The sequence below is a fragment of the Sorex araneus genome, chromosome 4 (genome assembly GCF_027595985.1).
Source record: "Sorex araneus isolate mSorAra2 chromosome 4, mSorAra2.pri, whole genome shotgun sequence".
Classification (NCBI taxonomy): Eukaryota; Metazoa; Chordata; class Mammalia; order Eulipotyphla; family Soricidae; genus Sorex; species Sorex araneus.
In genome coordinates, this window is record NC_073305.1 from 110394141 (window position 1) to 110418945 (window position 24805).

Here is a 24805-nt window from a genome sequence, read left to right on the forward strand (position 1 = left end):
TGTTTCCAGTATTTTGAAATTTAGGCAGGAAACAATCTTTCTACTTGCTATTCCATATCACCCTTAAGCAACCTTGTTAGTCTTTCTCACCTGCTGTTTCTGCTGTATTCCTGGTCTGCTTTTATACCCAAATCTTGGTGGAAACACGGAAGAAAGCAGAAATAGAGAATTTGGGCTCCAGAGAAATAGTACACTGGGTAAGGCTCTTCCCTTGTTGGTGTCCAACCTGGTATCCTGCTCACAGTCGAGAGTGATCTCTGAGCACAGATCTAGGAGTAAGACCAGAGCACTAATGGTTGTGCCTCCCAACCCTCACCACCAGACATCAAAATAAAATAAAAAGAACTGAGCCAGAATTAGTTGTTGTTCTTGTTTGTTTTCTATTAAGTAACTATTTATAGTTTCAGCACTGCCAAAGGGCAAAGACATGGTTCTGGGAAAATCCTCCATAGCTAAAAAGTTGTTTCACTTTTTTTTTTCACTTTGGGAGACTTTGAGATGGATTATTAAATTGCTGTTACTGTTTTTTGCTCCTTGGAAGTGTATATGGGCCATATTTAGACTCCAGGACACTTACCAGCGGATGGGGAAGACAGGGGTACTAATTGCTCATTTTAAATAGCCAGCTAAAGCTGAAAAAACAGGGCTCCAGATGACTGTGGCCAAGAATGCAGCAATAGGAAAGGAGAAACCATTCATTTTGTACGTCCAGGGTCAAACTCAGGCTGTGCCTTCTTGACACCTGATAATGAGCAGGTTTTGTTTTTTTAAGGGCAGGGAAGAAGAAACAGCATGGTTCACAAAGCTGATCAAAAAACAACAGCAATGTATTATAATCAGACTAGAACTCTCCTTGCCTTCAATATTATGAAATAAAACTAACAATCAATTGTAGGACAAAGTATAATAAACTCTTGAATACCATGGAAAAGTTAACCTTTAATAACAATTTTTAAAATCCCCTTAAACATCAAATAGTAAGTTATAATCTTAATTACCTTTACACGGTTAAAATTAAGAACAGCCGAGTTAAGAAAAAGAAAAATACAGTGAATGGTTGAGCTAGCTTTACTGTCATTAAACATAATTTCCTTTCCATTTCACAAAATTCTAAAAATAAAAACAAAGCCACAGCCCATTTGCTTTTGGAAACCACCATGCAATTTGTGACCTGAACCACTGACAAAATTTAGCAGACAACTAAAAAGTGGGGGACATTTAATTCTATTATGACCTAAGGTATTTCATTCCCTCACCATGCCACCTACCCATTTTAAACAAATTTGACTCTAAGATAAGATAGTAGTAGTAAAATGTGATACAATCACATTAATTTAGTAGAAACACATTAGTAGAAACTTCTACACTGCGTGTTTAGTATTTACAAAGTACTTTTCAATGGCAGGTAGTTGTTATTCTCCTAAGCCATGAAAACAGGTAAGTTTAAAGCAGATAGAGCCATGATACAATGTAAAGTCCTAGCTTTGAAGACTTCAAATATGTGGTAAAGACAGATAAGGAAACATAAAATGGAAAAAGTCCAAATCATCGCTACACTAAAAAATTCAACTAAACAGAAGGACAGGAACTTGCCTTACATGCGGCTGTACTGGCTGTAACCTTGGTTCAAATCCCAGGTACTTCATATGATCCCCCAAGCACCAGCAAGGGTCACTCCTAAGCACAGATCGAAGAATAACTGAGCACAATCAGGTACATTCCTCTACCCTAATAAGCATGTCTTGGACACAATGTCATGAGATCATGTTGGAGGCATAATGAAACTGAAGCAAGAAGAAGAAAGGATAAAAGGGGACAAAAGAACATTGCTGTTGATAATGACTTACCATGGAAGAGCAATGAAAAAGGCAAGCTACTACTGGATCAGCAAATAAACTTTAAGAAGTAACTGAGAGTCACCACTGATGGACTCAGTGCAGAAGAGGTCACTCAAGGAGACCTGCTGAAGTAGCCAAAAAGCAATCAGGGGAGTAGGTGGGGCAAGTGGTACAAAGTATGCCTAAAACTCAATTATGAATAGTTTTGGAAATCATAGCATCATAATAAAAAATAATTCAAAAAATTGAAAATAAAACTGAATGGTGGGGATAAGCACCAGAATGAGTAAACTGGAAAAAATCTACTCCTGGGACTGGAGCAATAGCACAGCAGGTAGGGCGTTTGCCTTGCACATGGCCGACCCAGGTTCAATTCCCAGCATCCCATATGGTCCCCTGAGCAACGCCAGGGGTAGTTCCTGAGTGCAGAGCCAGGAGTAACCCCTGTGCATCGCTGGGTGTGAACCAAAAAGCAAACAAAAGGAAAGAAAGAAAAAGAAAAAAAATCTACTCCTGAGGATTTTAATTAAAAATACACAACACTTGATATATAGACTAGATTAAAAGGTTTAAAACTTCTAATAATAGCTCAAAAGAAGGATATGGGGGAAAGGTAACAGATTTAATCTATAATGGCTAACAATTTTTCAGACCTAAGTAATGCTAAGAATTCTTAGATGGAGTGACTGAATGAATACTAAGTAGAATATATATTTTTAAAACCCGCACCTAAAAGTCACCACAAAACTTAGTACACTAAGCATAAAGATTATAAAAGAGCGGCAAAGACAAAAAGAGGGTAGATTGTCTTCAGATGAAGAGCAAATCATTTTTAAAACAGATGTCTCATAAACAGAAAGAGACAGCAGAAGGCAATGATGAAATGATTTTCAAAGTGAAAAGGATTCTGGAATTAAATTCCTAGTTTAGCCAGGATTTAAGACTGAACAAAAAAGAAATAAAGACATATTAGAACTAGAAAGACCCAAGAAATGTATCATATCATTCATAGACTCTCAGTGAGAGGATTTGAGATGCAAAAGAAATAAATTAAATAAATAAATAAAAGCAATAGAAGTTATACATAGTAATTTATTTATTTATTTATTGCTTTTTGGGTCACACCTGGCGATACACAGGGGTTACTCCTGGCTGTGCGCTCAGAAATTACTCCTGAAGGTGCTCAGGGGACCATATGGAATGCAGGGAACTGAACCCGAGTCGGCCGCATACAAGGCAAACGCCCTACCCTCTGTGCTATCACTCCAGCCCCTATACATAGTAAATTTTAATTAAACCAGTAGCTAATGCATTCATTCTTTTAAATAAAAAATTTAAAAGTAAAACAATTTCATTTGAGAGTTAAAGGAAGAGGAAGAGAGAGTTAGATAAAGATATGTGCTCAAGAGAGAATACAGGCTTCTCCAGAGTGGAAAAAAGTAAAGTATACGTTCCAAGCAGAGACAGGCTGGCTATTTCCCCAGAATAGGGAAAGGCACTATAAAATTAGAAATGTCAGGCAAATGTAAGCTAAATGGTCTAATATATTTGTTCTTAAGTGAGAAAAAAAAAAGAGTATATAATAATCATGGGGAAGATGTAGGGTGAAGGGAAGAATTCTTATTTGCAGGTAGCTAAAATATGGCACAGTTCATATCTGCTTAAAGATAAAGATACATAAAATTTGATTTTATTGGAAAATTTCACATTTTATACTTTAAAAAAAAATTGAGTGGCCACTAAAAGAAACCCTTAACGCTACTGCTTCCAAATCAGTGCAACTTTTTAAAAGGTAAAATTATCAAAAACAGCAGCAGATAAATATGTGTGTGTGTGTGTGTGTGTGTGTGTGTGTGTGTGTGTGTGTGTGTGTGTGTAATGAGACAGGCCCTTATACTCAAAGATGGTAGACTTAGAATCCAAGTCATGATAGTCACAATAATCTAGGTCTATTTAGTGTATATCTTCTGCTTGTAGAGCTCTGATTTCTGCTAAAAATATTAGTATCTTTGAGGGATTTGATGAAGAAGAGCATATGGTGGTTCAAATGGTTAATGTCTCAAATGTTTATTGCTTTTACAAATGATTTTCAAGCTGAAGTTAAATGAGAAGAAAATAATTTATGGTGGGCAGGAAGACAGAAACATTGGGACTATGGACTAATGCGGTTGTTTATAAAGAACTACTTTCAGCTCTACAGAGACAAGAATGGCACCAGTACCTACACATTATTCATCTCATTCTTTACTCCAATTTAGTCTGTGTTCTGTTATTACAGCTTTAAACTATACACCAGACATCCTCTTGTATGCTCCACAGTAATCAAACTGCCTTAAATTATTGAAAGCTAACTGCTGAATCTTAACGACATGGAGTCATGTTGAAGCTATAGAAATACTTTCCCTGCTGTCCTCACATAAACACATCTCTGCAACCATCATTCTCAACTTCCATCCTACAGAGCAGCAACAAGCTGGAGTATTAACATTATATTGGATGCTAGCTTTTGTTCTTTAGGCAATCTTAATCCCTTGGCCTTCAGAAGTTTGAGAATTCCTTAGCTAAACACACTCAATTTTTTTAAGCTGAAGGAATGAAAAAATTGGGGTCTAGGTAGGTAAGTGACAAGAATCACCAGGTATAGGTATTATACAGCCAAGACCAGAACCCTGATGTCTCTCCATCTCTACAATAGGGCGTTCCCCCACTCTGCCACATATCTACAAAATGTCACTGTCACTATCAGAGTCATCCCGTTGTTCATAGATTTGCTCAAGTGGGCACCAGTAACGTCTCCATTGTGAGACTTGTTACTGTTTTTGGCATATCAAATACACCACAGGTAGCTTGCCAGGCTCTGCCTTGCGGGTGAGATATCTATACAAGGGAGGACAAAATGGAAAACAAAAAAAAACTTCATTCTTGTTCCTCGCAGTTTCTTTGACTTGGTCCCCCAGTGCATTCTAAATCTTCTCTGTTGCTGAAGCAAATTAGTAGCTCCAATTAGGGCCCAAGAGTGGCTCACAGTCAAGGCTTGGAATTTTCATCCTCTAATCTCTCATTCCCTTGAAGGCTGGCCTCCTTCCCAGTCTGTTGTCTCTCTCTCTAGCCAATAAAACTCCTGTGAATAACACAGTAGCCATGGCAGAAGTGAGTTCAGTCATTTCAGTTTCCATACCACTTTGTTTCTAAACGCAGAGATAAATTTTTAGCCTCCCTTTCAAAAAGAAGCAAGACCACCATCAGGAAGCCATTTATCTGACTGAACACAGCCATGTTTGGTATGTGCGATGGAACCAAGTTCTTTTGATAATATCTCCAGGTGAGAGAAGAGAAATATTTTCAAGAATCTTTGGGGAGTAACCATAGAAAAAAAATAAATGCAAATGCAAAAACCACTGGAAAATTTCTAAGCCAGAAACATTTCTATGTAATCAAGACCCCAGAGTCAAAAACAAAGGGTGAAATCAGAGTAGAGGGTAAAAGAAGAGCAAGGCAAAGTCTGTCCAGAGAAAATTCCAGATTTCTTCCTCTTCCTCTTCTTGGACACAGGGCTCACCTGATACAGTTTTCCTCTGCCTCATCCCACATGAAGGAATGACTGGGTCTCTCCAGCAGAAAGAGTCAAAGGTGGGACAACACTAACCCTCTCATTCCTGACCCTCCTTTCCTGCAGTTATGAAAAATGTTATGATGAAGACTCTGACCTTTTAGAGAGTAAAATATAATCTACACCCTAACTTCTAAAACTATAGGTTGTGACCCCATTTAAAAAGTCATCTTAAAATAAACTTTGTTATCACTTGTTATCAGTAAATATATGATATGTATACCTATTTTATATTTCTGTATTCCTGGGATCACATAAGATTCTTTGAAAAGGTCACAAATGGAAATAGCTTAAGAAATCCTGACCTATACAAATAGCCTCTGCTGTGAGTGGCACTTGTGGGGCAGCTCATTTGCTCTATGTGTGGAATTGACATCAAGAGATTTGGGGAAGTATAATGTTTTGGCAGTTAGGGAGCTGTGATCATCAGTCCTGGTGCCCCGAAAGGAAAAATAAAAAAAAAAGAAAGAAAGAAAAAGAAACCCTGATCTGCACAATATGCTTTTATCAAAACTTTTTTCCAGTTAAAGATTCAAAATAATGAAAAGAAATAAGGACCCAGGGCTGAGGGAGTCAGCTTATCATGCCTTACAAACATGTGGCCCCAGGTTCAATCCCAGGAATTGCATGATGCCCCCTGAGCAATGTCAAGGTTACCCTGCTGGCCTTGGAGCTGCTAGACCAAGCTCTGCACTGTCAGGCCCACCCAAAGTGCTGGGCCTGGTATCCCCAGGAGTGGCTCTCAGCCCCCAGCAATGCTTGAGAGCCTTCCCCACCAACCCCGAAGAAACAGGTCCTAATGCCTTTAGGACTAATGCTATTCAGCATTATGAATAATAATTATTCAGCATGGATGAAAGCGTTAAGAACATCTGCAAACAGACAAAATGAAATGTGTGCCTTTGCTTTAAAGGGACTTTGCCATTTAACCCCACTCAGCCTCGCTACAGAGAAAGAAGACTGAGACCTATGGAGGTTATCTGGCTATCCCAGAGTTCCGAGTCCATTTGAGCAAAGGTAGAAGACAAGATCTTGGGTGTGCTATGTCAGGGTGAGACACTGTCCTGCTCTCCACGCCAGGCTGCTGAGAGGGGAAGAGAGAAAATTATCAAGGCTGCACAGCCCTGGGGGAAGGGCATTACCCATCACTGAGAGGCTGTGGCATGTTAAACATGACTACTCAATGCAGGAAAGTGAATTATAAACATATACATATAACATACATTATATATAATTTATATATACCTGGATTCCACAAGTCACCAGTGTATAAATGGTAAAGATACCAGTTTAATAAAACACAACAAAACCAGATGCATGGGCCAAGGATATAGCTCAAAGGGCAAGAGTGCCAGACTGGCACGTATTGATGCCCAAGTCTGAGGCCAGGCCCTGCATGCCCCAGCACTCTGGGTGTGGCCCTAGGACCCCTGAGCACTGTGAGTTCCAGGCAGCACATTGGTGAGCTCTAATGCTGAACTGTGAGGGCCAGAGAGCTGAGTATGCCTGGGAGTGACCCTGGGTCCCTGAGCACTATCTGGGAGCAAAGAGTCCCCCACAAAAAAGGTACAAATTCCATGACAATAATTCTGTTTGCTTGAATAGTCAAGGATAGTGTTAAATACAGGTTAATATAAAAACAAAGAGGAAATCAGAAGACAATAATTGAGCCAGAAGACTGGGTGTTTGTTCTAATTTGTTCTAGAAAAGCTTTTTGCTCTTTTTATTTTTTTACTTGAGCAGAAATATATTCACTGTATCACTGTCATCCCATTGCTCATTGATTTGCTTGAGTGGGCACCAGTAATGTCTCCATTGTGAGACTTGTTACTGTTTTTGGCATGCCATGGGGAGCTTGCCAGCTCTGCCATGTGGGTAGGATACTCTTGGTAGCTTGCCGGCCTCTCCGAAAGGGGCGGAGGTGCAACCCAGGTCGACCACGTGCAAAGCAGTACCTGCTGTGCTACTGCTTCAGCCCTTGCAGAAATATACTGTATTGCCATATATCTTACTTTCATTCTTGAAAATATTGAACAGAAATCCTAGTCATGACTGATTCCTGGGCTTGCCTCCGAAGATTCTAAACCAAAATTTCTCAAGGTCTCATTCAGAAGCCTGGATTTCCAACAAACTTCCCCGATATGCTGACATTGAAGAACCAGTATGGTCCTTGGGCTGGAGAGATAGTCCAATGATCCCTGGCAGTCCACAGGATTCCCTGAGCCCTACCAGAAGTGACAGGAGGAAGACCTGTGCACAGTCAGGTGTGGCCCTAAAACAAACTAAGACAAAACAAAACAAGAACCAGTAAGGTCCACAGCTATGGCGCCACAGAATGAGGCCAACCTGTGTGACCCTGAGTGTTAACCCACACACATTCAAAAGTCACGAGGGCGAGTGCTGGGCAAGGCCTCACAGCTCAGGCCCTGATAGCAGGCCTGCTCTTCGACCACTGTCATGGAAGCCAGAGAGAACAAAAAATAAGCAGTTGGACTAATTTTAAAATTCTCGACTTTTTGTCATGGGGATGCATTTCCTTTAGAATCAGGTGGGAAGCTAACTTACTTTTTGAAAAAGAAAGCAAAGACAAGACACAAGTTTTACTTTCTGCATCTGTACCTTGTTCATTCTCGCAGGAAGGCCACACAAGAGCATCCCCGTGGCCCGCAGGCCTCCCTATTAATGGCAGCTCCTCAGCGTTAGGACCAGTGCCAAAGGCCTAGGAGCTGCCCTGCTCTGCCTACACTCCACACTGTTTGCTAGGGACAGGTATTTCGCACGTGCAGGGCAATCAGCAGGAAACTAAGTAAGGTGAGCACCCTCTTGAGAGATGTGACATGGCAGTGTCGTGGCAGCTAAGTGTCGGGTGGCTGGCCTCAGGCTCTCTGAATGTTCTCTGTGGAATGACAACACAGTACAGAGCAATATGAAAGGAGGTAGAGGAAGGGCGAATTCCGAGCAGAAAACTGAATTAAACTGAAGATTATTTTTCCCAAACCACAGAATGGCCTGTGGGGCAAAAAAGAACGAGGAGGGAGACATCCTTTTCACACTTAAATTGGCTGAGGCAATTCTCAGAAATACGTTTGGAGGAGGAGAGAATATCGTCAGAGCAGTAATCACTGCTTTGGAGACTGCATTCTCTCGGTGTAATGAATAGCACTCAACTCCTGATTATCTCTGCCCACAAGGGCAACGGCATTAGCAGGAACGGAGCTGATGATGCCTCAGGAACCCAAGGGGGTCACCACCCCTCCCTTCTCCCTTCTCCTGAATGCACGCCTGGATCAAGCAGGAAGCTGAGTGGAAACCAGGCGAGTACTTGCCCACTTCGATGCAGGCCTACCTGCCCGTGGATGACATCTGCAGCAGCCTGGACAGCTTTACAGAACAGCGCACGGCCCCCTCTCACCTAATAATGAAACACTTAGATAGAAAGATCCCACAGGCCTTTGCCAGTGTCCGGGAAGGCTGTCGCTCTTCATGCCAGGAGATGAAACAGAACAGAATACTGCCAGTAACTGAGCCCCACATCTTCAGTGAGGTCAATTTTATACTAAAATATACTTGTTGTGGATATAAGCACATTAAAAAGGGAAAAAAACCTCAGGAGAATTAACTGAAAATGTTAATGTTGGTGATTCCCATGATTTTAATTTCCTTTATACTTTTTTGGTTTTCTTTTTATCATAAATGTGATTATCGTTTTTATACTCCATAAAATTTTACTTTATTAGATATTAATGGCTATAATTTACCAAGAGATGAACATGGCATATAATATATAATAAGTCTATTATCTAGTGCACGATCTAAAAGTAGGTTAAAAAATAATGATGTGCGGGGCTGGAACAATTAGGATACAACAATAATAGAACATGTAGGATGTATGTCTTACAAATGATCAACCCCTGTTCAATCTCAGGACCACACAGCACATAGCCAGGAGTAAGCCCTGAATATTGCTGGGATGCCTCTTGCTCCCGTTCCCCTCTCCCTCAAACCCCAAAAGACATGGAGACAGAAACTTTACTTTCTCTTCAGCTTCTTAGTTACCATTCACCAATAAAATTTCCAGAGCTCTGTTTCCTGATTCTGGAATAATATAGATCATATATAATTATATTATAATATGCACTGTAGCACTGTCGTCCCATTGTCCCATTGTTTATTGATTTGTTCGAGTGGGTACCAGTAACATCTCCATTGTGAGACTTGTTACTGTTTTTGGCACATCAAATATGCCATGGGTAGCTTGCCAGGCTCTGCCATGCGGACGGGATACTCTCAGTAGGTTGCCGGGCTCTCCTAGAGGGACAGAGGAAACAAACCCAGGTCGACCGCATGCAAGGCAAATGCCCTACCCACTGTGCCCAATATTAATAACATAATTATACATAATATAATTATATATTTTATAGAGTATATTTAAATTTTAAGTTTAAGTCACAATTTAAACTTTTTTTTTTATTTTTTTTTTATTTTTTTTAAATTTATTTATTTTTAATTAGAGAATCACCGTGAGGGTACAGTTACAGATTTATACACTTTTGTGCTTATATTTCCCTCATACAAAGTTCGGGAACCCATCCCTTCACCAGTGCCCATTCTCCACCACCCGTAAACCCAGTGTCCCTCCCACCCTCCCCAATCCCATCTCCCCCCCACCCCACCCTGCCACTGTGGCAAGGCATTCCCTTCTGTTTTCTCTCTCTAATTATCTGTTGTGGTTTGCAATAAAGGTGTTGAGTGGCCGCTGTGCTCAGTCTCTAGCCCTCATTCAGCCCGCAACTCTCTTCCCCCACATGGCCTTCGACTACAATGTAGTTGGTGATCGCTTCTCTGAGTTGACCTTTCCCCGGAACGTGAGGCCAGCTTCGAAGCCATGGAGTCAACCTCCTGGTACTTATTTCTACAGTTCTTGGGTGTTAGTCTCCCACTCTGTTATTCTATATACCATAGATGAGTGCAATCTTTCTATGTCTGTCTCTCTCTTTCTGACTCATTTCACTCAGCATGAAACTTTTCATGCCCATCCACTTAACTACAAAATTCTTGACCTCCTTTTTTCTAACAGCTGCATAGTATTCCATTGTATAGATGTACCAAAGTTTCCTCAACCAGTCATCCATTCTGGGGCATTCGGGTTTTTTCCAGATTCTGGCTATTGTAAACAGTGCTGCGATGAACATACATGTGCAGATGTTGTTTCGATTGTACTTTTTTGCCTCTCTGGGATATATTCCCAGCAGTGGTATTGCTGGGTCAAATGGGAATTCAATATCTAATTTTTTGAGAGTCGTCCAAATTGTTTTCCAGAAGGGCTGAACCAGTCGGCATTCCCACCAGCAGTGAAGAAGGGTCCCTTTCTCCCCACATCCTCTCCAACAGCGGTTGCTTTTGTTCTTTTGGATGTGTGCTAGTCTCTGTGGTGTGAGGTGGTATCTCATGGTTGTTTTGATCTGCATCTCTCTGATGATTAGTGATGCAGAGCACTTTTTCATGTGCCTTTTGGCCATTCGTATTTCTTCCTTGGTAAAGTTTCTGTTCATTTCTTCGCCCCATTTTTTGATGGGGTTGGATGTTTTCTTCTTGTAGAGTTCAACCAGTGCTTTATATACCATTGATATCAACCCCTTATCTGATGGGTATTGTGTAAATATCCTTTCCCATTCTGTGGATAGTCTTTGTATTCTGGTCACTGTATCTCTTGCGGTGCAGAAGCTTTTTAGTTTAATGTAGTCCCATTTGTTGATCTCTGTTTTTACTAGATTGCTTAGTTCCGTGTCACCTTTGAAGATACCTTTATCTTCAATATCGTGGAGGGTTTCGCCGACCTTGTCTTCAATGTACCTTATGGTTTGTGGTCTAATGTTGAGGTCTTTAATCCATTTTGATCTGACTTTTGTGCATGGTGTCAGGTCAAGGTCTAAACCCATTTTTTTGCATGTGGTTGTCCAGTTGTGCCAGCACCATTTGTTAAAGAGGCTTTCCTTGCTCCACTTCACATCTCTTGCTCCCTTATCAAAGATTAGATGGTCATACATTTGGGGTTGTGTGTAGGGATATTCCACCCTGTTCCATTGGTCTACGGCTCTGCCTTTGTTCCAGTACCATGCTGTTTTAATTGTTACTGCTTTGTAGTAAAGTTTGAGGTTGGGGATGGTGATGCCTCCCATCATCTTTTTCCCAAGAATTGTTTTAGCTATCCTTGGACGTTTGTTATTCCATATGAATTTTAGGATTGCTTGATCCATTTCTTTGAAGAATGTCATGGGTATACTTATAGGGATCGCATTGAATCTGTATAATGCTTTAGGGAGTATTGCCATTTTGACAACATTGATTCTCCCTATCCACGAGCAGGGTATATGTTTCCATTTCCTCATGTCCTCTTTGATTTCATGGAGTAGCGTTATGTAGTTTTCTTTGTAAAGGTCTTTTACTTCCTTGGTTAAGCTGATTCCGAGGTACCTGATTTTCTGGGGCACGATTGTGAATGGGATTGCTTTTTTCATGTCCCTTTCCTCTGCCTCATTGTTTGCATATATGAAGGCCATGGATTTTTGGGTATTGATTTTGTAGCCTGCAACTTTACTGTATAAGTCTATTGTTTCTAAGAGTTTCTTAGTAGAGGTTTTAGGCTTCTCTAGATATAGTATCATGTCGTCTGCAAATAGTGAGAGTTTGATTTCTTCCCTTCCTATCTGGATGCCCTTAATCTCTTTTTCTTGTCTAATAGCTATCGCAAGTACTTCCAGTACTATATTGAAGAGGAGTGGTGAGAGTGGGCATCCTTGTCTTGTGCCTGATCTCAGAGGAAAGGCCCTTAGTTTTTCCCCGTTGAGGATAATGCTTGCCGTAGGCTTGTGATAGATGGCTTCGACTATCTTGAGGAAAGTTCCTCCAAACCCCATTTTGGCGAGGGTTTTCATCATGAAAGGATGTTGGATCTTGTCAAATGCTTTCTCTGCATCTATTGATATGATCATATGGTTTTAATCTTTACTTTTGTTGATATGCTGGATTATGTTGATTGATTTCCGAATGTTAAACCATCCTTGCATCCCTGGGATGAATCCCACTTGGTCATGATGTATGATCTTTTTGATGAGTTGTTGGATCCTATTTGCTAGTATTTTGTTGAGGATCTTCGCATCGGTGTTCATCAGGGAAATTGGTCTGTAATTTTCTTTCTTAGTGGTGTCTTTGTTTGCTTTTGGTATTAGGGAGATATGTGCTTCATAGAAACTGTTTGGGAGAGTTCCTGTTTTTTCAATTTCCTGGAAAAGTTTGAGGAAAACAGGCAATAGGTCTTCTTTAAATGTTTGGAAGAATTCGCCAGTGAAACCATCTGGGCCTGGGCTTTTGCTTTTGGGGAGGTTTTTGATTACCGTTTCAATTTCCTTAACATTGATGGGTCTATTCAGGTATTCCAGGTCTTCTTTCTTCAGTCTTGGGAGATTGTAGGAATCAAGGAATCCATCCATTTCTTTTAGGTTCTCCTTTTTTGTGGCGTAAAGACTTTCAAAGTAGTCTCTAATGATCTTTTGAATCTCACTGGTTTCTGTTATGATGTCCCCCTTTTCATTTCTGATTCGATTTATTAGAGTTTTCTCTCTTTCTTTCTTTGTGAGACTTGCTAGCGGTTTATCAATCTTATTTATTTTCTCAAAGAACCAACTCTTTGTTTCATTGATCTTTCGGATTGTTTTTTTGGTTTCGATGTCATTAATTTCTGCTCTAATTTTTATTATTTCTTTCCTTCGGTCTGGTTTGGGGTCCTTTTTCTGGTCCTTTTCTAGGGTCTTGAGTCGTGAAGTCAAGCTATCTATGTGGGTCCTTTCTTCCTTCCTGAGGAATGCTTGGAGAGCTATAAATTTTCCCCTTAACACGGCTTTAGCTGCGTCCCATAGGTTTTGGTAGCTCGTGTCTTCATTCTCATTTGTTTCTAAGTATCTTTTGATTTCTTCCTTGATTTCCTTCTTGACCCACTCATTGTTCAACATGGAATTGTTTAATTTCCAGGTGTTTGATTTGATTTTCCGTATTTGTGGGTGGTTAGCTTCTATCTTCAGCGCATCGTGGTCTGAAAAGATGGTTGATACAATTTCTATTTTTCCGATTCGATTGAGGTATGTTCTGGGGCCCAGTACATGGTCTATTTTTGAAAATGTTCCATGTGCACTGGAAAAGAATGTGTATTCTTTCTTTTTGGGGTGTAAGGCCCTGTATAGGTCTATTAGGCCTCTCTCTTCAATTTCTTCATTCAGGGTCAGTGTTTCCTTGTTGAGTTTTGTTCTTGTGGATCTATCTAGAGGTGATAAGGCCGTATTGAAGTCTCCAACTACAATTGTGCTGTTAGTGATGTCCTCTTTGAAGTCTGTTAGGAGTCGTTTTAAATATTTTTTTTTTTTTTGCTTTTTGGGTCACACCCAGCGATGCACAGGGGTCACTCCTGGCTCTGCACTCAGGAATCACCCCTGGTGGTGCTCAGGGGACCATATGGGATGCTGGGAATCGAACCCGGGTCGGCTGCATGCAAGGCAAACGCCCTACCCGCTGTGCTATCACTCCAGCCCCCGGAGTCGTTTTAAATATTTAGCCGGTCGTTTGTTAGGAGCATATACGTTTAAGAGTGTGATTTCTTCCTGTTGTACATATCCCTTGATAAACAGAAAATGACCTTCGCTGTCCCTTTTGATCTTTTTCATCCTGAAATCTATGTTGTCGGATACCAGGATGGCCACTCCAGCTTTTTTAAGGGGGTTGTTTGCTTGGAGGATTGTTTTCCATCCTTTGACTTTGAGTCTATGTTTACTCTGTTTGTTCAGGTGTGTTTCTTGCAGGCAACAGAATGTTGGGTTTAATTTCCGGATCCATTTAGCCACTCTGTGTCTCTTGATAGGTGCATTTAGGCCATTGACATTGAGAGAGATTATTGTGATGTGGTTTTGTGTCATCTTTCTGTGGGATTTGTTGTTCTTATGGGGCTCCTCCTTGTCTTACAGTAGCCCCTTTAGACCTTCTTTCAAGATTGGTTTTGATCTATGAAGTTCCTGAGCTGTTGTTTATCCGAGAAATAGTGTATGGTTCCTTCGAGTTTGAGTGAGAGTTTAGCTGGATAAAGTATTCTTGGTGAGGCATTCATTTCGTTGAGTTTTTTCACTATGTCCCACCATTGTCTTCGGGCTCGGAGGGTTTCTTCTGACAGATCGGCCGTAAATCTGAGGGGTGCTCCTTTGTATGTGATTTCCCTCTTTGACCTTGCTACTTGTAGAATTGTGTCTCTATCTACAGCATCCGCCATTCTGACTATGATATGCCTTGGAGTCTTTTTATTTGGGTCTCTTTTTGCTGGCACTCTTCGGACTTCTTGTATCTGGACGCCTGCCTTCTCCAGCTCTGGGAATTTCTTAGCGATGATGTCTTTGACTATGTTTTTTTCATTGGGGTTACTTCCCTGTGGTTCTGGTACTCCAATGATTCTTATGTTGTTCCTCTTGAAGTCATCCCCCAGGGCTCTGATTCGCTCTATAGCCATTTTGAGGTCTTTGGCCATTATTTGTTGCTGTCTGTAAGCTTTCTGCAGCTCATCCTCAAGCTCGCTGATTCTGTCTTCGGCTGTAGTCATTCTGCTGTTGAGGGCATCTAGTGATATTTTTATTTCATCTACCGATTGCTTTATTTGTGAGACTTCGGTTCGAAGGTTTGAAATTTCTGCTCTCATTTCTGCTCTCATTTCTTCCTGTATTTTCTTGGTAGACCGTTCCAGCGCTTCATTCATCTCCTTCCTTAATTTATTGGATGTTTGTTCCATAGTTGCTTGGAGTAGGTCGACTCTCCTCCATATTTCCTCTCTGAATTGTTTATCTGAGAGGTCGTAGATGTTGGGAGACTCTTTTGAGGTTTCTAGTATCTTTTCTTCTCCCTCTCTTCGTGGAGGGGATTTTCGCTATTTCTTCATATTGTCACGGAGGTGCAGAGTTGGAACCTTGTAGTTATTTATTCCTCTTCCTTTTTGTGGGAAGAAGGGGCTCCGATTGTGCTAAACTTCCCTTATTCACTGATAGGTTTTATACTGTCAGCCTAAGCTAATGGCTATTTTGCGTAAATGTTTGAGATCGCAAAAGTGAGTTTTCAAAGGAATACACAGTACGGATTGAGCTGAGGTAGCAAAGAATAACTGCGGCCGCGTTAGCGTTGGCCGCTCTGAGAGGAGGCCACGCCCACTTTAGACCACGCCCACTAAGACACAGGCCACGCCCCCAGTGTCTTCCTGTTGATGGGGGGGATGTGTGCAGTTACAAGCCGGTTCGGGAGACGGGGAGCGCCGGGAGAGTAGGGAGTGACTTCAGAAACTCGGGAGACGCAGACGGAAGCGGGAAGTGGGAGAAAGGGAGGGCCTCAGGGAGTTCTTTGAAGGAATGAATTCTATCAATTGTGGCCAAAGGAGAAGGCATGGAATGGTTAAAAAAAAAAAACTAACTGCGGCTGCGTTAGCGGCCGCCGCTCCGGAAAGAAGCCACGCCCACTTTTATGCCACGCCCCCTGAGATGAGGACACGCCCCTAAGCAGCAGAGTGGGGATTGGTCAGGATCTGACGGCGGCGGCGGAAAGGTGCCAGGCAGGAGCTTCAGGAGAAGCCCCGAGCCGCGGCGGGCAGGGGGCGGGGAGGGGGGCTTCTCCGCACTGAGGCAGGCTCTCCAAAGGATTGCCTGTTTACCTGCAGGATGGAGATTGGTCAGGATCCGACGGCGGCGGCGGAAAGGTGCCAGGCAGGGGCTTCAGGAGAAGCCCCGAGCCGCGGCGGGCAGGGGGCGGGGAGGGGGGCTTCTCCGCACTGAGGCAGGCTCTCCAAAGGATTGCCTGTTTACCTGCAGGATGGAGAATGGTCAGGATCCGACGGCGGCGGCGGAAAGGTGCCAGGCAGGAGCTTCAGGAGAAGCCCCGAGCCGCGCCACAATTTAAACTTTTAATCCCATCGAAGCTCTCCACCTGAGATGCCAATAAATGCTAAATGACAAAACCAAAGTTTATGTATTATTTTGTATTTGCCTTCTCTCTAACTGCATATATTAACAGACAATGAATGACAAAGTAGCTATATGGGAGAATTATTTGTAAAATTAGTTTCTGAACAATTGGGAAGTGGAATGTACAGAAAAGACAAAAATAATATCAATAGATTTTCTTTTTCAGGTCCTCCTAAGCAGGAGTAAGTCTCAAAGGGGCACTCACAGGGAGATGCAGCCAACCAGACCCGATGAGTCAATGTCAACGGTGCTCAGAGGCCTCCAGGGCTACGCCCACAGTGCTGGGGGGCCATGTAGTTATACAGATCAAATTCACAGCCTTGCATAGGGAAGGCATACACTTCTTATCACTTTCTCCTCAGCCTGTCCAGTTTTTCAATGGATTTTTCTTTTTAAATGGTGCGACTGTCACTCCTCATGTGATTTTAGTGACATGATGAGGATGTTCAATGAACTCAAAGAAATCATCACACAGATAGCAAAGCACAAGAAAGTATGAATTGAGATGAGAAAATGACTACAATCGGAAATTCAGAAATGGCAAAAGTGAAGAGCATGGTAGATGATATTAAAAAAAAAAATCACTCTGAACAGCAGAATAGCAACAGCAGCTGAGCCAAATATTAAGGGGCACCAAGATGAGGAAAAGAAAACAAGAGGAAGCTGAAAACAGTCTCAAAAGAAATGAACAGCACACCAGAGAATGATGGGATGTAAGAGGCACTTCAGGGTCCCTGAAGAACGAGAAGGCAAATATGAAAAGAAACAACAGTTAAAGAAATCATCAATAACCATTTCCCAGAGTTAAGGAATACAAACACTGAGATGAAAGAGGCCCAAAGAAACCCAACAAAAATAGATTCAACTAGGTAAATGCCAAGATACATTGTACTCAAAATGACAAAAGCCATAGATAGAGACAGAATAATGAAAGTAGCAAGCTCAAAAAAGGAACTTAGATACAAAGGAAAGTCTATACGATTTACTGCAGATCTCTCAAATGAGACACTATGAGCCACAAGAGAATGGAGGGTAACAAATGTAATTTTATATTTGTAGGTTCTGTCTATTTCATGTCACTGTCACTGTCATCCCCGTTGCTCATTGATTTGTTCGAGCGGGCACCAGTAACGTCTCTCATTGAGAGACTTATTGTTACTGTTTTTGGCATATCCAATACGCACGGGTAGCTTGCCAGGCTCTGTCGTGCGGGCTCCATACTCTCAGTAGCTTGCTGGCTCTCCGAGAGGGGCAGAGGAATCGAACACGGGTTGGCCGCGTGAAAGGCGAAAGTCCAACCGCTGTGCTATCACTCCAGCCCTATTTCATAGAAACTTTAAAATACATTAACACAGAATTTTTTTTTTAAAAAAAAGCTTTATAAAGTGTATGAAAAACTCAATAAAATAAACACCACACAAGAATACTCTTTCCTGCTAGTCATTCAGATTTGAGGAAACAATACAAATCTTCATGGACAAGCAACAGCTAAGGGGATTAATAGCTTTGAAACCAGTTTTGCAAGATGCCTTAAAAGAGTTTTTTTAAAGTATGGCACAAACTTTCCAACATACAGCACAAACTTCCCAACATACAGCACTGAGTATGGCACTCAATCATGACATTATGATTGTTATCATGGCTGCCTTCTACTAGATTAGAAAAGGTATGTTTATTTCTACTTTGGAAAAGAATTTGATACATTTTTAACAATAAATTAATGTCTCAATCATATGGATTGGTCTATGATTGCTTTTTTTGATCCAGTATTTTAATTGCAATTTTTTAACTTATTTATGAAAACACTTAAATAGTACCTGAGAAAAAGTCAATTTTTTGAGATAAAGCCAATATTCCCTTTTTCAGAATAAAACACTTAGTAATTTTACAGGACTATTCAGTTTTTCCATTTAAATTTTCTTAATTCTCTTCACCCTTAATTAACTTTACATTTGTAGGTTTTGTCTATTTCATGGGAACTTTAAAATATATTAACATAGAAAATTTTTTAAGAAGCTTTGTGAAGGTATGATAATAAAAATAATATCCAAGTATAATAATATCCATTTTATCACTCTCACTTTATCACTGTCATCCCGTTGCTCATTGATTTGCTCAAGCAGGCACCAGTAATGTCTCCATCGTTAGACTTGTTATTACTGTTTTTTAGCATATCGAATATGCCATGGGGAGTCTTCCAGGCTCTGTCATGTGGGCAAGATACTCACTCCCAGTAGCTTGCTGGGCTCTCCGAGAGGGGCGGTGGAATCGAACCCGGGTCAGCTGCGTGCAAGGCAAGCGCCCTACCCACTATCCAAGTACAAATAAAATTTAATGCAATATATTTTATATGTCAAGAGTTGAAAACTTAGTTATGTAAATGAGAATAGCCAATATACTATACTGTATTACATAATTTGAATTTCTTTATTTACATAGGTTAAAATCATATAGCAATCAATCATCGCAAAGGTTTACTTTTACTAATTTATTTTCTGATAATTCCATTTGACATTCCCATAGATTTTGTTGGAGCAAGTAATATGAAACACATTTCTTATATGTCTGCCCAGGGGGCAGTTTGGATGGTGGGGGAATGAGAGGGAATCTGGGGTTATTAGAGGAGGGATGTGTTGTAACATTGTAAACTGAAAAAACTGTTAAGATAGCTTTGCAAGTCAGTGTCTTAAAAATTAAAACAATGAAAAAAATAAACCTTAAAAAGATTGTGACTCTTTGAACCAATGGGCTCAACATGCCCCAGCATGGCAACAAGATGTGTGAACCTCGGCACATAAGAGTGACCCGCTACAACTTCCAAAACCACCTCATACCATACAGAATTTTTTCTCTATACTTATATGTGTCTCATCTCAATATGCTCCACTGCTTGACCCTTCTGTCTCTAAACAGTGCATTATTTCCATTTAGAATTGAGGAAACATCCCTGGCTAATACCAGGTAGCAATAAATAAGATCTATGAAGGTTTTTCATTTTCTCTTTTTAACATATTTTTATTATATAATAAAATCACAAACATACACATAAAAGGTTTTTTGCCAGGATAAACAATATTTGATGATGTTACATTCCCCATGCTTGAAGGTTGTGGTTCTCTATAGGCTGATATTGATAAAAGAGTTACTGTTGTTGCCAGATTGAAAAGAATATATATAAGACCCAAAACTGTCAAAGAGAACTACTTGTTATTTTCTTTGATGCAACTATCATGAGATGGAATAAATGATGCATCCAGAAACAGAATGACAAAATTTAAAACATAGCCTTCCCTTTGATATTACATGAACTTGCTTATATTATTTATTGCTGCACCTTTAAAATGGGAATGTTGTGAGAATTTTAGAACAGATGTGTGAAAACATTTGAAATGATCGTAGAAAGCAGTGATCTACCTAGGAAAAGAAAAAACAAGCCTCGATTATGGGGCTCTGTGTTCTTAAAAATTCCAGTTACACAGTTCAGGTGGTCTGTAGTCAGAGTTAATGAGGTAGGGTGAGAGAAAACATTAAGGGATTCCTTGGTTCAGGATAAGGCTATGGAACACCCCTGATCTCTCTAGAGAGACACCTCTCTGACATTCTCAGTGGGAGCCAAGTTGTAAGTCGGGCAAGAGACAGAGTTTAGGCAGATGGTACAATCTATAAATGGAAGCCCCTGCCAAGTTACTACCTAGTTCCACTGTAGTTAGAAAATATGAGACTTCATTGAAATTCGAGCTGGAGCAGGGAAAGCATGACATGGACCTTTGGGGCCCCCAGGCTGATTCACTGTGCACCAAGAAATGCCACGGGCAGCTCTCATACTTACTGACCCGAGTCCTGACTGGAAGGATAACTAGTTACTCAAGGAATAAATTAGCAATCTCCAAACAACCAGCCCCAGGTAAACCTGAAGCAGTACTGGTTTTGGAGCTAAGACCTGCCGCTGTCTATGTGCGTGCCCTGCCTTGGCTATTTAAACCTTCTGAGGCAGGACAGTGCAGCGTCTTCTCTTCTATGCACTCACTGAATAAATACTCCTAGACAATGTTTCCTGGGATCAAGTACAGTTGGAAAACCTATTTTATATTCTGCAACTAGGAGGGTTACCTGTCCTTACACATATAGAGGGGTCCGAAAACTCTCTCAGGTAAGAAGGAAGCAAGCAAACAAACAACAACCAAACAACAAAAAACAAATAGAGCCTGAGAGATGACAGCCTTGCACCCGGCCCACCCCGTTTAGATCCCAGACATCCCTGTAGTCCTCTGAACACAGCCAGAAGGAATTCCTGAGTGCAGAGCCAGGAGTAACCCCTGAGCATTGAGGAGTGTGGCCCAAAGGTAAAAACAAACAAAACCCAATACTCAAACAAACAGAAAACCCAATTTTATTTAACCAAACCTATTTTAAGAGGCTTAGTTACCAGACCAAAGAGATAGCTCAAGGGGACACATGCATGTTTTCCATTCAAGAGGCCTAGATTTAATCCCCAGCAGCATAGGGTCCCCTAAGCTGCTCCCAGCACAGCCCTAAAAGTAGCTAATGAGTCAGAGTTAAGAGACGAGTAAAGCTTTGCAGGTCAGGCTCATCCTCATGAAGTGTGAGTATAGGAAAACTAATCTCTTGCTCAGATTGCACATTTACAAAATGGGAAAAAATACACACACACACACACACACACACACACACACGTTTTCATAAAACTGAGATAAACCAGTAAGGTAAACATTTGGAAAAAGACCTGGAATAGAGAAAACACAACAAATATTAGCTATTAAACCTTCATTATTATGATGATTAATGTTTGATTTATTTATAAAGCACACATCTGCATTCTTAGGAACCTGGCCACAGGACTAGAGAGGTGCTAGCATGGAAAAATCTCCTTTCTATCTAAAGAAAAGTCAGCATCCTGTGCAATGCAGAAAACAGGACATAGAGATCAGTTTCAGCTTTCAACATCAATGTTACTTTCCTGGATCTGGTTGCTGATCCATAAAAATAGACTAATGAGTCCTTCTAGCCACACATGCTAGGATTCCAAGAAATAATGCACAGTGCCATGAACACCAGTAGTCCTAGTCCACTGGTGGTTCAAACGTAGTTGCTCTAAAGGTTCCACCTTCTAGACTAATTCAGATTTAAAATTGCTACTGTTGATTCAACTTCTGGTTTATAAAACTGGTAACCCAGCAAGAGGGACATGAAAATGGCTTTATGAAATCTGACTCTAGACCTCTGAAGCATCTCAAGTGCAATCCAACAGGCAGAAGTGATGGCAGCAAGAGGTTGCAACCTACTCACTTCCAGCAGACCAAGAGGCACCGCCTTAGGCATTAGTCCAGTACATGGCGCCACTTTGCTTATCTTGAATCTTACCAGCTGTCTCCAAGGCTAAAGTCTTCTTTGAACATTTTTCATTATTCAAAAATCCCAGGCTATCTTTTGGATGTGTGCTAGTCTCTGTGGTGTGAGGTGGTATCTCAAAGTTGTTTTGATCTGCATCTCTCTGATGATTAGTGATGCAGAGCACTTTTTCGTGTGCCTTTTGGCCATTCGTATTTCTTCCTTGGTAAAGTTTCTGTTCATTTCTTCGCCCCATTTTTTGATGGGGTTGGATGTTTTCTTCTTGTAGAGTTCAACCAGTACTTTATATACCATTGATATCAACCCCTTATCTGATGGGTATTGTGTAAATATCCTTTCCCATTCTGTGGATAGTCTTTGTATTCTGGTCACTGTATCTCTTGCGGTACAGAAGCTTTTTAGTTTAATGTAGTCCCATTTGTTGATCTCTGTTTTTACTAGATTGCTTAGTTCCGTGTCACCTTTGAAGATACCTTTATCTTCAATATCGTGGAGGGTTTCGCCGACCTTGTCTTCAATGTACCTTATGGTTTGTGGTCTAATGTTGAGGTCTTTAATCCATTTTGATCTGACTTTTGTGCATGGTGTCAGGTCAAGGTCTAAACCCATTTTTTTGCATGTGGTTGTCCAGTTGTGCCAGCACCATTTGTTAAAGAGGCTTTCCTTGCTCCACTTCACATCTCTTGCTCCCTTATCAAAGATTAGATGGTCATACATTTGGGGTTGTGTGTAGGGATATTCCACCCTGTTCCATTGGTCTACGGCTCTGCCTTTGTTCCAGTACCATGCTGTTTTAATTGTTACTGCTTTGTAGTAAAGTTTGAGGTTGGGGATGGTGATGCCTCCCATCATCTTTTTCCCAAGAATTGTTTTAGCTATCCTTGGACGTTTGTTATTCCATATGAATTTTAGGATTGCTTGATCCATTTCTTTGAAGAATGTCATGGGTATACTTATAGGGATCGCATTGAATCTGTATAATGCTTTAGGGAGTATTGCCATTTTGACAACATTGATTCTCCCTATCCACGAGCAGGGTGAAAGCTTCTGCACCGCAAGAGATACAGTGACCAGAATCCAAAGACTATCCACAGAATGGGAAAGGATATTTACACAATACCCATCAGATAAGGGGTTGATATCAATGGTATATAAAGCACTGGTTGAACTCTACAAGAAGAAAACATCCAACCCCATCAAAAAATGGGGCGAAGAAATGAACAGAAACTTTACCAAGGAAGAAATACGAATGGCCAAAAGGCACATGAAAAAGTGCTCTGCATCACTAATCATCAGAGAGATGCAGATCAAAACAACTTTGAGATACCACCTCACACCACAGAGACTAGCACACATCCAAAAGAACAAAAGCAACCGCTGTTGGAGAGGATGTGGGGAGAAAGGGACCCTTCTTCACTGCTGGTGGGAATGCCGACTGGTTCAGCCCTTCTGGAAAACAATTTGGATGACTCTCAAAAAATTAGATATTGAATTCCCATTTGACCCAGCAATACCACTGCTGGGAATATATCCCAAAGAGGCAAAAAAGTACAATCAAAACAACATCTGCACATGTATGTTCATCGCAGCACTGTTTACAATAGCCAGAATCTGGAAAAAACCCGAATGCCCCAGAACGGATGACTGGTTGAGGAAACTTTGGTACATCTATACAATGGAATACTATGCAGCTGTTAGAAAAAAGGAGGTCAAGAATTTTGTAGTCAAGTGGATGGGCATGAAAAGTTTCATGCTGAGTGAAATGAGTCAGAAAGAGAGAGACAGACATAGAAAGATTGCACTCATCTATGGTATATAGAATAACAGAGTGGGAGACTAACACCCAAGAACTGTAGAAATAAGTACCAGGAGGTTGACTCCATGGCTTCGAGGCTGGCCTCACGTTCCGGGGAAAGGTCAACTCAGAGAAGCGATCACCAACTACATTGTAGTCGAAGGCCATGTGGGGGAAGGGAGTTGCGGGCTGAATGAGGGCTAGAGACTGAGCACAGCGGCCACTCAACACCTTTATTGCAAACCACAACAGATAATTAGAGAGAGAAAACAGAAGGGAATGCCTTGCCACAGTGGCAGGGTGGGGTGGGGGGGAGATGGGATTGGGGAGGGTGGGAGGGACACTGGGTTTACAGGTGGTGGAGAATGGGCACTGGTGAAGGGATGGGTTCCCAAACTTTGTATGAGGGAAGTATAAGCACAAAAGTGTATAAATCTGTAACTGTACCCTCACGGTGATTCTCTAATTAAAAATAAATAAATTAAAAAAAAAAAAGAATAGAATTTAAAAAAAGTAATGTGGAGTTCAAGCCCAATTTAATCAGCTTAATCAATGGCTGAATAAATGGCAGTACTCCTACATTATATAAAATATAAAAAAATAAAAAAAAATAAAAAAAAATAAAAAATAAAAAAAAAAATCCCAGGCTATCATTTCAATGAAGATACCCACCCTGTGCTCTATTTTGCTGTCACATCTCAAATTTAGACCTTACCTATTATCAGGAAAGAGTTGCTACTTCTACTCCTAAATTTATTACTCATGCCTCTGCTTCCCCTAGCTCAGTCTTTTGTGCTGTGACCACGCCAATGGCAAGTGGTCATGCTAATCAGTATTTTACTTGTACATACAGCCAGCCAGTAAGCCAACTATTGTCATTCAGCCAATATTTATAAAATGCTACCTATTTCCAAATATGTTTGAGGTATGCTAAGGCAATGTTGAATAAAAATAGTCTTTCTGTTTTTAGTCAGCAGTAGAGGGAAAAAAAAAAACATAAAGTGAGCCAGATCACTTCAAATTGTGAAAAGTATTATTTAAAAAAAAGTTAACAAGGTACAGTTATAAAATAATGGTGATGGAAAGAGAGAGAAACCTGTAGAGCGTCAGTTTATTTTCCTGGGTAGTGGACACTTCAGCTGAGACCTGAAGATCA

At 40.9% G+C, this 24805-nt stretch overlaps 1 protein-coding gene and 1 non-coding gene across 2 annotated transcripts in view; one reads left to right on the plus strand and one right to left on the minus strand.

Moving 5' to 3' along the window:
* UBE3D (ubiquitin protein ligase E3D) overlaps positions 1–24805 on the minus strand; it is a 160160-nt gene that overhangs the window by 38223 nt on the left and 97132 nt on the right. The window lies entirely within an intron of this gene.
* LOC129404712 (U11 spliceosomal RNA) lies at positions 5758–5891 on the plus strand. The gene has a single exon (XR_008630074.1). It is a non-coding gene; the product is annotated as a U11 spliceosomal RNA (small nuclear RNA).